Source organism: Protopterus annectens, chromosome 1.part0, assembly GCF_019279795.1.
Source record: "Protopterus annectens isolate FY-2018-M chromosome 1.part0, PAN1.0, whole genome shotgun sequence".
NCBI classification, from domain to species: domain Eukaryota; kingdom Metazoa; phylum Chordata; order Ceratodontiformes; family Protopteridae; genus Protopterus; species Protopterus annectens.
This window is the reverse complement of record NC_056725.1, coordinates 220,960,917-220,973,579: the sequence shown is the minus strand read 5'-3', so window position 1 is coordinate 220,973,579 and position 12,663 is coordinate 220,960,917. Positions and strand designations below refer to the sequence as shown.

Sequence of the window (12,663 nt, the reverse complement as noted above, 5' to 3'; positions counted from 1 at the left end):
GGGTTGCCAACTGGCTTACAGACAGAACTCACACGGTAAGAATAGCGGGCTCCAGGTCCAACTCTAAACCAATCACAAGTGGTGTCCCGCAGGCTCGGTTCTGGGACCCCTACTGTTCGGCATATACTTCTCAGAAGTACAGGCAAACACAGGAGGGCGATGGCTAACCAAGTTCGCCGATGACTGCAAACTGGGAGCCATAATTGACTCTCCGGCTGACACAAACATCTTCCAAAAGGGTCTTACTGAGACGGACACCTAGAGTCAAAGTCATGGCCTCAAGCTAAATGCCAAAAAATGCATAGTCATCCATTTGGGAAAAAAAAAAAAACACCCACGAATTACCACATAGGTGGCAGCCCCCTTAATACAGAAGAGGTAATAAGAGATCTGGGGACCCAGGTAGATATTTATCTTTCCTTTGACAATCATATTGCCAAAGTAGTTAGGAAATCCTTCTATGTGGCCCATCTAATTACTAAAGGGTTCGCATCTAGAAATAAAGAGGTTATAGTGCTCCTCTACATCATAGAGTAGAATGCCCCATTTGGGATGTACCTCACAATACACTTTCAACAGCTGGAAAGACCACAAAAGTCCCTCACCAAGAGGATTACTGGCCTCAAACATATGTTCTATGCAGCCCGACTGAAAAAACTCCGGCTGTACTCAGTGGCATATCTACTCAGAGGTGATCTCTGCCTGACTTACAAAGCCATGTCCAACTCAGAATTGATGGACATGCTCCACCTAAAGAAATCCAAGTCACTGCGAGCCACGCGCTCTAGTGAGCTAAACCTCGCCACAACAATAAATAGAACATGCTGGAGGGATAGATTCCTGTCACAGAGACTCCCCATGCTTTGGAACAAAATTCCAAATTACATCAGGCAGAGTCCCTCACTAACACTCTTCAAGAGAAATCTTGACGAGTGGATGGGTAACAGAAAATACACTCCTGGGATCACTTCATTGGCTGTACTTAACAGAGGATCAGTTAATTAATCAATGGGGCGGCAAAAGCCGGCACACTCTGGCTAGTCTTATAAATGCCCTCGGGCAGATAGCCTAGTACCTACCTATGAACCTAAGTAGTGTCTGATTTGATACCTTTTTAAAAGTTCTCTAATTTCTGCAGAATGTGGTTTTTCATATGCTGCCAAAGTTTGTTGAAGTGTAGGGTTAAATGTGTGAAAATGGTAGTAAACTCTCCAACTGAAGATACTTCATTCATAATAATTAAAATTTAACTTGCTGATCTCTGTCCCTTGGGTCTGCCAGCTAGATTTCTACTTTTAACCAACATATGATTTCTGAGCAAATAAGTTAATGTTTTACATAAAATCATAAATTTGTTCACTCCTGGAGGAAGGCCAGATATGTATGTTTTTCCTTATGAATAGCTACTTGAATGGCCGTGGGATTTCCATACAGACAATGGCTTTAAAAGTCTCTGAACTTACTTATGCTATCCTACTGCTGACACGTAACCAGTTTTAATTTTGTTGTGCCAATTTTAGTGATCATTTCCTGCTCAAGTGCTATTCCTTGCATATTATTCTGTTTTAATTTATTTAAATTGTTGTATTTTACTTATTTGTACTTACTGTTGTAATTTTTGCTCTTATTTTACCTTCTGCTACATTTTTTCACACCATTGTTTAGTTGTAAGCAAGTTAATAAACTTAAATTTGAAGGAGTCTCATGTCAGAGAAATTCATTATACCGCAAACGCCCCCGAAACAGTTGTTGAGTCGGTGCACAAGGGCAGTTTGCTTGTGATATGTTTTGGAAATAGTTGTCAGCATAGGGGCTTTCCAGGGGAACACTATGTAATATAAAAAATGATGGAGTTGGGGTGGATCATTTCTGTATTGGTTTTGAATAATAGGTGGGATAAGAAGTACTCTGTAGACAAGTAGATAGGTGTGTTGTACAATAGATGAAAGAGTGAGCGCTGCAAGTGTGCAAATACAGCCTTGGAAAAGGTGCTGCTACATTCATTCCAGTCAGTTAAACCCTATCCAACACAGAATATTGCACTATGTGACCAGTGAATCAGAATTATGAGATCTTATTAGCCACACCTTGCACAACATGATTGTGTCTGTCATGGACTTGGATCATGTGATGATAGCTGCACTGTGCCATTATATTCTATGTTTTAAGTTGTTGTGTAAAAGAATTGCATTTTGTTACACTGCAGCTATCACTATGTGTGGAGGATTTATGGCACTTCCAATAAATCAGATATAGAATGGGCGTACCTTCGTTGAAGGTTGTGCGTCAGAGCTGGCAACTCGGCACATAAAAATCTACTGCCAATCATTAGCAGACCGGAGTTCCGCTGTGGCGACCCCTAACCGGGAAAAGCCGAAAGACACAACATTCTTGTCATGTTTCAGTTTAGCAGAAACATGCTACTTTTTACATAGCTATCTTTGTAATCCTTTGAGTTATCAAACATGTCAGCCATCCCTGACCTAGATGCATTTCTTTCTTAACTCATTCACTCTATTGGAGCTCAGAAAGTTTGCACTTTAAATTCCAGTGGGTGGAGCCTAAGCCTTTTCACAGAATCAAACGATGTCCTCAAATTTCAAACAAATGTTCATAATTCTGGAACTACAGGAGTTATGAAAGAAGTATAAATGGCAAACTCTTCAAAACAAACTATTTTTATGGTGGTAATATTCTTTAGGTTCTAGGTTGTAAACAGAGTGTTATAAGTCACAGTAAACACAGCAACAATCACATTTGTAATATTTTGTAAACAACTTACCATATCTCAGTAACCATTCGGGTTACACACATACTGTCAGCAGCATTTTATTCATTAGCTGAGAGCTTTCATATGAGGCTAAGGAGTTCTCTCTGTATTACTTGGTTATTGACATATTTAGAAAAATTTGAAAATTATATCTATATAAATTTATATCATAAAAACAACAGTTAATATGTATTTATCTGCACTATACAGAGGTCAAATGTTAATGCAGTTGAGTTTGCCATTGTGTAAGCATCAAGGTGAAAGTTTTTAAAACTTTCTACATAGCATGGTTTTGGAATTATTGACGCCAATATGAACAAGCAATATGTGACACCTAGAGGCATCAGTAGCAGTTAACTGCAAATGCACCTGGAGGCGTCACTCAGATGTAATGAGTTAATAGCTTTTCTTGGTTCAGCAGTCCATTATTCATACACAGGGCTTCAAGATACCTATTTATTCTCACAGGTTTACCATAAAATGACAGATTATTAAACAATCCAATCTTGGTTTGTGATTTGCTGTGGAGTTGACTATAAGAGAAGTTTTATTTTAATTTATATTTTATATTTTATCACTGTTTGTAGGAAGGAAGGGATAGCTTGTAGACAAGATTTGTTTTAACTTAGAAAGGGATATGTTTTAGACAGGCAAGCTCTAACCATCCCAAGTGGCGCCTTATGTAAATAATCTTATCTTGGTTTGTGATTTATTGATTTTTACTGTTAAAAAGAAGTGAGACTGCAAGTGATAGTTAGCAGAACCTACCATGCAAGATGTAAAGGAATTACAGCTTTTTTCTGAATTTCAGAACTTGTATGGTCAGTACAACAACTTTACTGTGCTTACTTTAGTATTTAGTTCTATATATTGCTTGTGTGATTTTTCTCATAGAATTTGATTTAAGTTCTCATTGAATTCTGTGGTTACTGATTTTTTTCCAAAATGTTTTTATACATTTTATAACACGATAACTTAACAGTATAGTAACAGAAAAACAAACGATATACAATGTCCATAGCAACTAAAAATGCAATATACATAGGAAAACACTTAGTATTTCTCTAACAGATTAGACAGTTTTGTCCAGCAATTTAATAATGGGTTGTTGTTCCTTGCTTTTATAGTAGCAGTCTCATTCTTACAAATGTATTTCACAAGATGAATTAACTCAACTTTAAAGACAAGAGTAGATTGGGATTTTCAATATTTAGTAATAATTTTCCTTGCTATAGTAAAAATGCTTGTTTTTTAGGAATAACGTCAGGATCAGGAACATTGAAAAGGGGGTCTGTATTAGATCAGCGAACGTTTAAAAAAGCGAACACTGATTGAGCGAACTTATGCAAGTGAAAGCTTACAATCTCGAACTGTCAGAACAGCGATTTTTTTTCCTAGGGAAAAAAAATCACCGATCCAAAACACATGCACACAACACAAGCACACCAAACAAACAGCAATCCACACACATACACCTAAAATCTGACACCTAACCCTACACTAAATTATACACACACCACTAACTATCCACTTACCTTAACCCAAACCCTAACCCTAAGGTCCGTCACTATCACACACTCACCTCACCCACTCCCTAACCCTAACTCACCTAACTCGCCCTAACCCTCACGTCCACACAATCGCACACATACATAACCCGCACCCTAACCCTAACTCATCTAACCTGCCCTAACACTCACATCCACACAATCGCACACTTACCTGAACCCGACCCGTAACTTTCCACCACAGCACTGAAAATACCGAAGCAACAGAAACGGACAACCACATTCTTTCCCTCGGAAAAAAATTGAGTTTCTGTTGCTTCGATATTTTAAGCTTTCGCTTACATAAGTTCGATCAATTAGCGTTCGCTTTTTTAAGCGTTCACTGATCTAATATAGACCCTTGAAAAGGATAAGGGAGTCAGAAATTGTACAGTTGTCGTTCCATAGAGCTTTGCAAAGATATTTAAAGTCTAACCAAAATGGGGAAATTATTTTGCAATTTACAGCCATATGTATCCAGTCAGCATCAGGTTGTCCACATCTCCATCTTTTCATTCCATCTTTCTTATACATTATTGCTAGTCTAATTGGAGTGAAAAAAACATCTCTGTAAAAATGTCCATGTGTATACATGCCAGAACAGGGAATATGTGGATTCCTTCACCGACTGTAAACAAAGTTTTTTTCATCTTTTTCTGAGAATACTTGTCTATTAATTTCACTTGAATAATTCCAAAAAGAAACATCTGTTTTGCTAAAATCATTTCTGAGAATTTTATAAATAACAAATATGGTGAGCTGTTAGTAATTGTTGAGACAAAATCCAAGAGTTTTAAGTTACTCTTATTGTATACCTTTAATGAGGGTACAAGCTTAGTATGTATAAAATCCTTACAAGTTTGGATGTCTAGCCAATTGCAATTTTATAAACTATATCTGCTGGTCAAATAGTCTGCAGAACTTATTTTATTAGCTGAGAGAAATTGATTCCAGTATAATAGGTCACCCTTCTTTAAATTCTAACATTTTCTGAGTGTCAAAAGATATCAAACATTAAGTTGTATAAGCAATAGCAAACATAATTATTAATAAATTCTTTATTGATTTAAAAAGATGAGGTTTTTAAGCAGCAGCAATATTTGGTTTATAAGAGGTGTGATAAGTTTTGACCTTTCACTTTGAATGCATATTTTTAAAATCCATATAAAGATGTTTGTATGTATTTGAGTATATGGTTCAAGCAATGTCCTATTACTATTAAGAAGTAAGGTTTCATGTACTGATTTCCAATATGATGTATAATAAGTAGTATTCCACAACAACACTATGTTAATAAATATGAAGTTTAAATAAAAATCAATATTTGGAAACCCTATACCTCCTTCATCCCAGCTTGTGGTGTGCCAGAGAAGAGAAATTCTTGTTTTTCTTTGGGATACCAAAGGAAGTTAAGTAATAAGTTATTAATTTTCTGCTTAATTTTGACAGGTGGGGGAATTGTTAGAGCTTGGCCAATGAATAGGATTTTAGGTAACATTATCATTTTGATTAAAGTTAGTCTGTCTTCATATGTGAAGAAGAGTCTGTTCCAACTGTCTGTTAGACTAGTAATTGAGTTTATAAGTTGGTGGTAATTAGATGTGAGTGATTTTTTTTTATAATTAGATTCAATATTGATACCTAAATATTTAATATGCGCGCCCTCCCAGTTTATGTCTGTTTTTGATCTAAGTTTCGTAGTAACATTTTTATTCACTAGAAGTGTCTGAATTTGTTGTGATTGAATTTTAGACCAGAGAAGTTTGCAAAGAAGTCTGGATTATGTAATAGGTGATCTATTGAATTTTCAATATCATTCGAAGTTATTAGTAGGTTATCAGCAAACAGTTGTATCTTGGCGGATAATTTGTCTGACATTTTATATCCTTTAATGCTATCATTATTTCTAACATAATTTGCAAGAAGCTCAATAGCCAGGGCAAAGGGTAATGGGGAGAGGGGGTACCCCTGTGTTGTTACTGATTATGATTATTCTTTTCTTTCATAATTTTTTTCATTTGATGCTGAATATGGGTTCCTTAAATGAGTATGCCAGTAATGATTTGCTAAAGCACAAATATCTTATACAGTGTAGTAAATGCTATGTATATTTAAAGGTAACACCTGATAACACTGGTGAGCTGTATTCCTTATGCAAAAAGTTGGATGATTTGCTTACCATTATTAGAAGTAGATAATCTAGATTTACTGATGATGATTACACTTGTGCAACTGGCATGGCTTGGACAACTGTTGTTACATATTTTAATGATTGGACTGGTGAAATAAATAATGTTAGGCAAAGAGCAAATAGAACACATTTAGGAAATGAAGTGTCTATTGCCTGTAAAGGTAATTCAAAACTAATGATTAATAAAACTAATTGTGATAAAGATCATTCCTTTGTAATAATTAATAGAGCAGATATTACTGTATTAGCAATCAAAAATTCTTCAGATCTGGTCAGAAAATATATTCTTGTAATTGGAGATTCTGTTACATTTGCAGAGAAGATAATGAACATTGAATAGTATTATATCAGGAACAAAAATAGAAGATGTGAGACAGACCTTGGAATGCCTTATTGTAAGGAGTACGGATCTATTTTCATTCAAGTTGGTACAAATGGTCTCATCTGTAAGGACTCTCTGACTGTTAGAGAACTTAAAGCCCTCTTAGCTAGTATAGCTTGTACTGGTGTTAGGCTGTATTTTCCAGAAATCATATATATAAAGGATAGTCAGGTCACTGTGAGTAAAAGATTTTCTGGGTAAATACCTATATGGAAAAAATGTCCTGTTTTAAAAAATGGAAATGTTTAGAGCATCCAAACCTAGATTTTGGGTACACGTGTTCAGACAGGATGGTGTGCATTTGTCAAGATCGGGGAAAATAAACTTAAACACCGAAACAAACACTAGAACTGGAAGATCAGGGAAGAGAAATTTTGCAATATTTAACAAACAATAGGCAGGATTTTTGCTATGTCAAAAATTTAACAGTTCACAGATAGCAACATTTGATGCATTTCTAATGGTTGTTAATGCAAGGAACATTAATAATAAAGTTTTTTTTAATTGGAAAATATGCTATGGTTCAACAAGATTGATGTTACTGTATGTGAAACATGTTTAAAGAACAATGATTGGAAACCAATTTTGGCAGGGTATAAATGTTTTTACTGTAACAGACATTCTAACAAAAAAATCAGGTGGAGGTGTTCTTGTAGGGATTAAGGATAGTTATGAGATCTGTGATTATTACAAGTTCAATGATAACACTAATACTATAGACTGTGTAACTGTGACAATAAAGACATCCCTGGAACATCTAACAGTTGTTGGAGTGTATAGACCACCAAAGTCAAGTACTGATGACCTGGAGAAACTCATACATTTCTTGCATGAAACACAGGAGGGAAGAATAATATTAGCTGGGGACTTAAATTTACCAGAAACAGATTTATATAATATTGATTCAACAATATTAGTAAGGAAATTATTCACAACATATGTTCAGGAACAACAATAGCTTTTAGATTATAAACAAAAAAAAACAAACTACCAGGGATAGGAACATACATTGTTTGTGTCCTAAAGAAATTGCTGCTACTTCAAGTCAAGTTATACCACCGTTGATGTGCAGTGATCATGGGGTTATAAAACTTAATTTGTTGCTAGATGGTTCTGCCAAACTGAAATCTAAACCAATGCACAGAATATTAATTACAGATTATGTGGAAGCAAAACAGTCACTATGTAAAACTAACTAGTGATGTTTAATTGGAAAAACTGCAGATGGAATGTGGAAAGTTTTGAAACAGAAACTGAATGCAAAAAAAACATGTTTAACATCAGGATCTAGGCATACACAATCAGGGGGATATATTTCCATAAGAACAAGATATCTGATTAAGATAAGACACAAAAAATACAAGAAATTGAAGAGGGGTCATACTACAACTTTGAAAACTCAAATAAACTAGCTGGACAAACAAATTAAGCAAAGTGTGAGACAAGATCAAGAAAAATTTGAAGAAACTGTATATAAAGATATAGAACATAATAGGAAACCTTTTTATAGATGTATAATATGTGGAAGGAGTAAAGACATACAAACTGATGAACTGTGCGTAGATTCTAACATTTATTCTCAAATACAACAGAGTATAGATATATTTATAAAATCTTATGCAAAAGAGTTTGAGTTGCCCTAGTGGCACCCAGATAACCGCAGAAACTTGAATCAAATTAGATTATATTGAAAAAAAACTGTGCAAACTGGATCCAAACAAAGCACAGGGAGGAGACGGAATTAGTAACAATGTTCTGAGAACACTTCAGCAAGAACTTACAGTACCATTATGTCTATTATTTACTAGATCATATAAATATGGGTAAATTCCTCAAGATTCAAGGCATCAACTTATTAAACCTGTCTTTAAGGGAAAGGGGAGTAGGACAAACCCAGGGTCATGTAGACCCTTAAGTATACTTTCATGTTGTGGAAAAATAATGGAGAAGGTAATCTTGAATAGGTTATTGTTAGAATTGAATAGGTTGGACATTAAACAATATATATATATACAGCTATGAATGAAAAAAATGTGCTGAATTGTAATTTATGCATTTAACTTCAGCACTTGACAGTGTCATACACAAAACACTGATCAATAAATTAGAACAAGTACGTATTGATGTACTCTTGATAAGATGGATAGCTGCACTGATTACAAATTGGACATGGCAAGTATCTTACAGCAATTGGGCAGGTGAAATTCTTGATTACAGTCAGGGTGTCCCACTGGTCTCTGTCCTAGGCTCTTACTTGTTTAGATTGTATCTTTCAGACCTGACATTTTCATCTGAAGTGTTCTACATTCTATATGCAGATGACCTGAAACTGGGTAAACTGATTACATGTGTCACAGCTAAGGCATGTCCGCAAAACAACTTGACTAAATTGACCATTTGGCACAGGAGAACAATATTCTGATAAATACATCAAAAACTAAGCATATGAGATTTGGCATACATAAATTGAAAGGTGAATATTTAATACAGCACACAGTGATTGAAACTGTAGATTCATTTAAACACCTGGGTACTTGGGTAGATCCAGCTTTGAATTTTTCTAATCATGTCAACCAGTTGGTTAATGATAGTTATAGAACTATAGGCTGTATAAAAAGATTTTTAAAGTCTAGGCTAGGGAATCAGAAATGATAAGGTCATTGTTTGTTAGTTACATTAGACCCAAACCTGAGTATGGAATAACAATATGGAAATCCTGTAAGAAAACGAGCATGAGTAAAAACTAGAAAGAGTACAGTGGAAATATACCAAGGGCATCCACAGATGTGGAAATTTAAGTTATTATGAAAGACTAAAATGTCTGAACTTGTACAGTGTCTCTTACAGATATCTAAGATGAGATCTTATTCAGGTGTATAGGGCATTTAGGGACAGCTGTCTCTGAGAATGTTTAGGGTTATCACAAAGTACTAGAGATCATGAGACAACCTCTGTCGAAGATTCTACATGTTTATGTATGCAATGCAATAAGCAGTATTATAACAGATCAGGCTTTATAGTGCACTCTCGCAAATAATAAATTAAAAATATCACCACAGGCAGAAAAACTTAGAAGATACGTAGATAAATGTAAAGGAAAAGTACAAGATATGCAATTTATTGATGACCCAATAGGTTTTATAGAGAATTGGGAAACAAAGTAAAAGGATTTGAAAGACCACCAAAAAAGAAATAGATACATTTTGGAGAATTATCTATGAAGATCCTGTGGAACATAAGAAAGATGCTAAATGGATAGAAGAAGTAAATGAAAGAATAAAAAGTTCCTATGTACAGGATATGAAATGGAATGAAGTAACGGCCAGAGAGATTTAAACAAAGTTAAGAAAAGCCTGTAATTGGAAACCCCAGGCCGGGATGCAGTACCTAACTTCTGGCTAAAAGTATTAACATCTTTGCACGAAGATTTCGCCATGAGTAAGAACTAGCTATATGTGCACTGTGAACAGACACCAGCCTGCCTAACAACAGGAAAAATAATGCTCCTACTTGAGAGCAAGTCCGTAAGCTACTCTGAAAATTATAGACCAATAACTTCACTTCCGACGATGTATAAACTATACACAGGAACTGATGTGGACAGAGTTTATAGTCATTTAGAAGAAAACTCAATTGTGCCAATAGAACAAAAGGGTAATAAAAGAAAGTCATATGGAACAAAGGATCATTTGTTGTTAAGTAAAGTCACAGTGGAAAACTGTAAAAAGGAGAAGAATCTATGTATGGCTTGGATAGACTACAAAAAAGCATTTGACAGTATCCCACATTCGTCGATAAGAGTGCTTAAAAATGTGTAAAATATACCCTACACTGATAAACTGCATCATAGTGACCATGAAACAGTGGCAAACCACTTTGCAATTAAGCCATGGTAAAGGTCAAATTATTATTCTAGGGATAAAAATTCAAATGGGGATATTTCAGGGTGACTCTCTGTCACCACTGCTCTTTTGCATTACCCTTAACCCATTAAGCTGCCTGCTTAACAGATTAGATCATGGCTATAATTTGGCTCCCAGAAAGCAACAAAGTGTTAAGACTTCTCATCTTCTCTTTGTAGATGATTTAAAGCTAATTCCATCAGATATGAAGCTGTTATACTAAAAACATGGAAAACAGAAAACAGCTGAATAGGAAAACCCAGAACTTATTTAATAATCACAAAATAAAAACAGTAAAATAACAAGTATCCAGTTAGAGCTTTTGTTTCTAACCTTGAGACTTCCGACTCTGAAGATACTTGTTATTTTATTGTTTTTATTTTGTGACTATTAAATAACTTCTGGATTTTCCTATTAAGCTGTTTTTGTTTTTTCATTTTTAGATGATTTAAAATTGTATAGCTCTTAAGATGAACAACTGAAAGCACAACTGCAAGTAGTCAAAACTTTTGTCAGATGATATAAGAATATCATTTGGTTTTGATAAATGTGCAAAAGCAGCCTTTAAAGCAGGAAAGCTGCATCACCAAGAAAACATCAGTTTGGGGCAAGAATATGATATAATAAAACTTGAGTAAGAGGGAGTGTATAAATATTTGGGAATTGATGAAGGATCAACAGTAAAACATGAACAAATGCAAATCAAACTTAGGAAATGTTAGAAGACTTAAATTAAGCCTGAAATGGCGCTGACATCTAGGAACAAAGTTCAGGCTATAAACAAAATTGCTCTTCCTGTCCTAACTTACAGTTTTGGAGTGATTGACTGGCCCCAAAAGGTGTTGGATAGATTAGACAGGAAAACAAGCAGGATGCTTCATGCTCATCAAATGATTTATAAAAATCAGTGCATACCAATTCCGAAGGCGGTATGGGCTTCCTTGAACTTGATTAGATGTATAGATCTGCAATCATGAGACTGCATACATATCTGCTGCTCTCACAAGACCCAAACATAGTGAAAGTTTTGAAACATAAGGAGAATAAATCTAAGATGACTTCCCTGCTTAGTCTAGCAGAAGCATATCGGCGTCAAGCGGAAATGGAAATCAAACCAGAAGTAGATAAAAATCAGGCCGCAACTGAATGTGCCAAAAAAACAAAAGAAAGAATATAAGGTGAAGGATCAGATGAGAAGGCAAGAAATGTGGAAAATGCATATAGTCACAAATATAGAAAACACCTGGAATAACCTCATGTTGATCAGGACTGAACGCAGGAGGTTAAGGAGAGGTGAATTCAAACCAAAAGATGAAAGGGCAATATTAGTGGCCCAAGACAGTGGACTATGTGCACTTTGGTTTACAAAGTCCATTGAATGAACATGTGGGAGAAACGGACAAATGTGGGTTTTGTAAAACAGAATTGGAAACGGTTGCACACCTTGTTGCTGGTTGTGATATATAAATGGCAGACGACTGTATACTGAAAGGCATAATAATGTGGCAAGACTGTTGCACAGGGGATTGTAGAAACATTATAATATTGAAGTAGCTGAAAAACACTGGAAATATGAGCCACAAAGCATCATAGAAAATGATGAAGTCTACATCACATCTGATCACATATTACCAACAGTTCAAAAGATGGATACAAGAAAACCAGATATAGTGGTCCATGAAAAGAAGACAGAAGTAGCATTGATCATTGTAATCACTACAGCCAGTGACTACATTGTCTTGCATACAAAGAGACACAGTCATAAAATATCAGGATCTGCAGGCAGAAATGAGAACAATGTGGAAGAAAGATACCCAGACGGTTCCAATAGTAGGAGCAACGGGTGTTATAAAAAAGAATCTACAATTGTA

The 12,663-nt window shown here is 35.3% G+C and overlaps 1 protein-coding gene across 2 annotated transcripts in view; it reads left to right on the top strand.

Annotated features, from left to right (window-relative positions):
- EIF2AK2 (eukaryotic translation initiation factor 2 alpha kinase 2) overlaps nucleotides 1–12,663 on the top strand; it is a 1,554,704-nt gene that overhangs the window by 992,905 nt on the left and 549,136 nt on the right. The window lies entirely within an intron of this gene.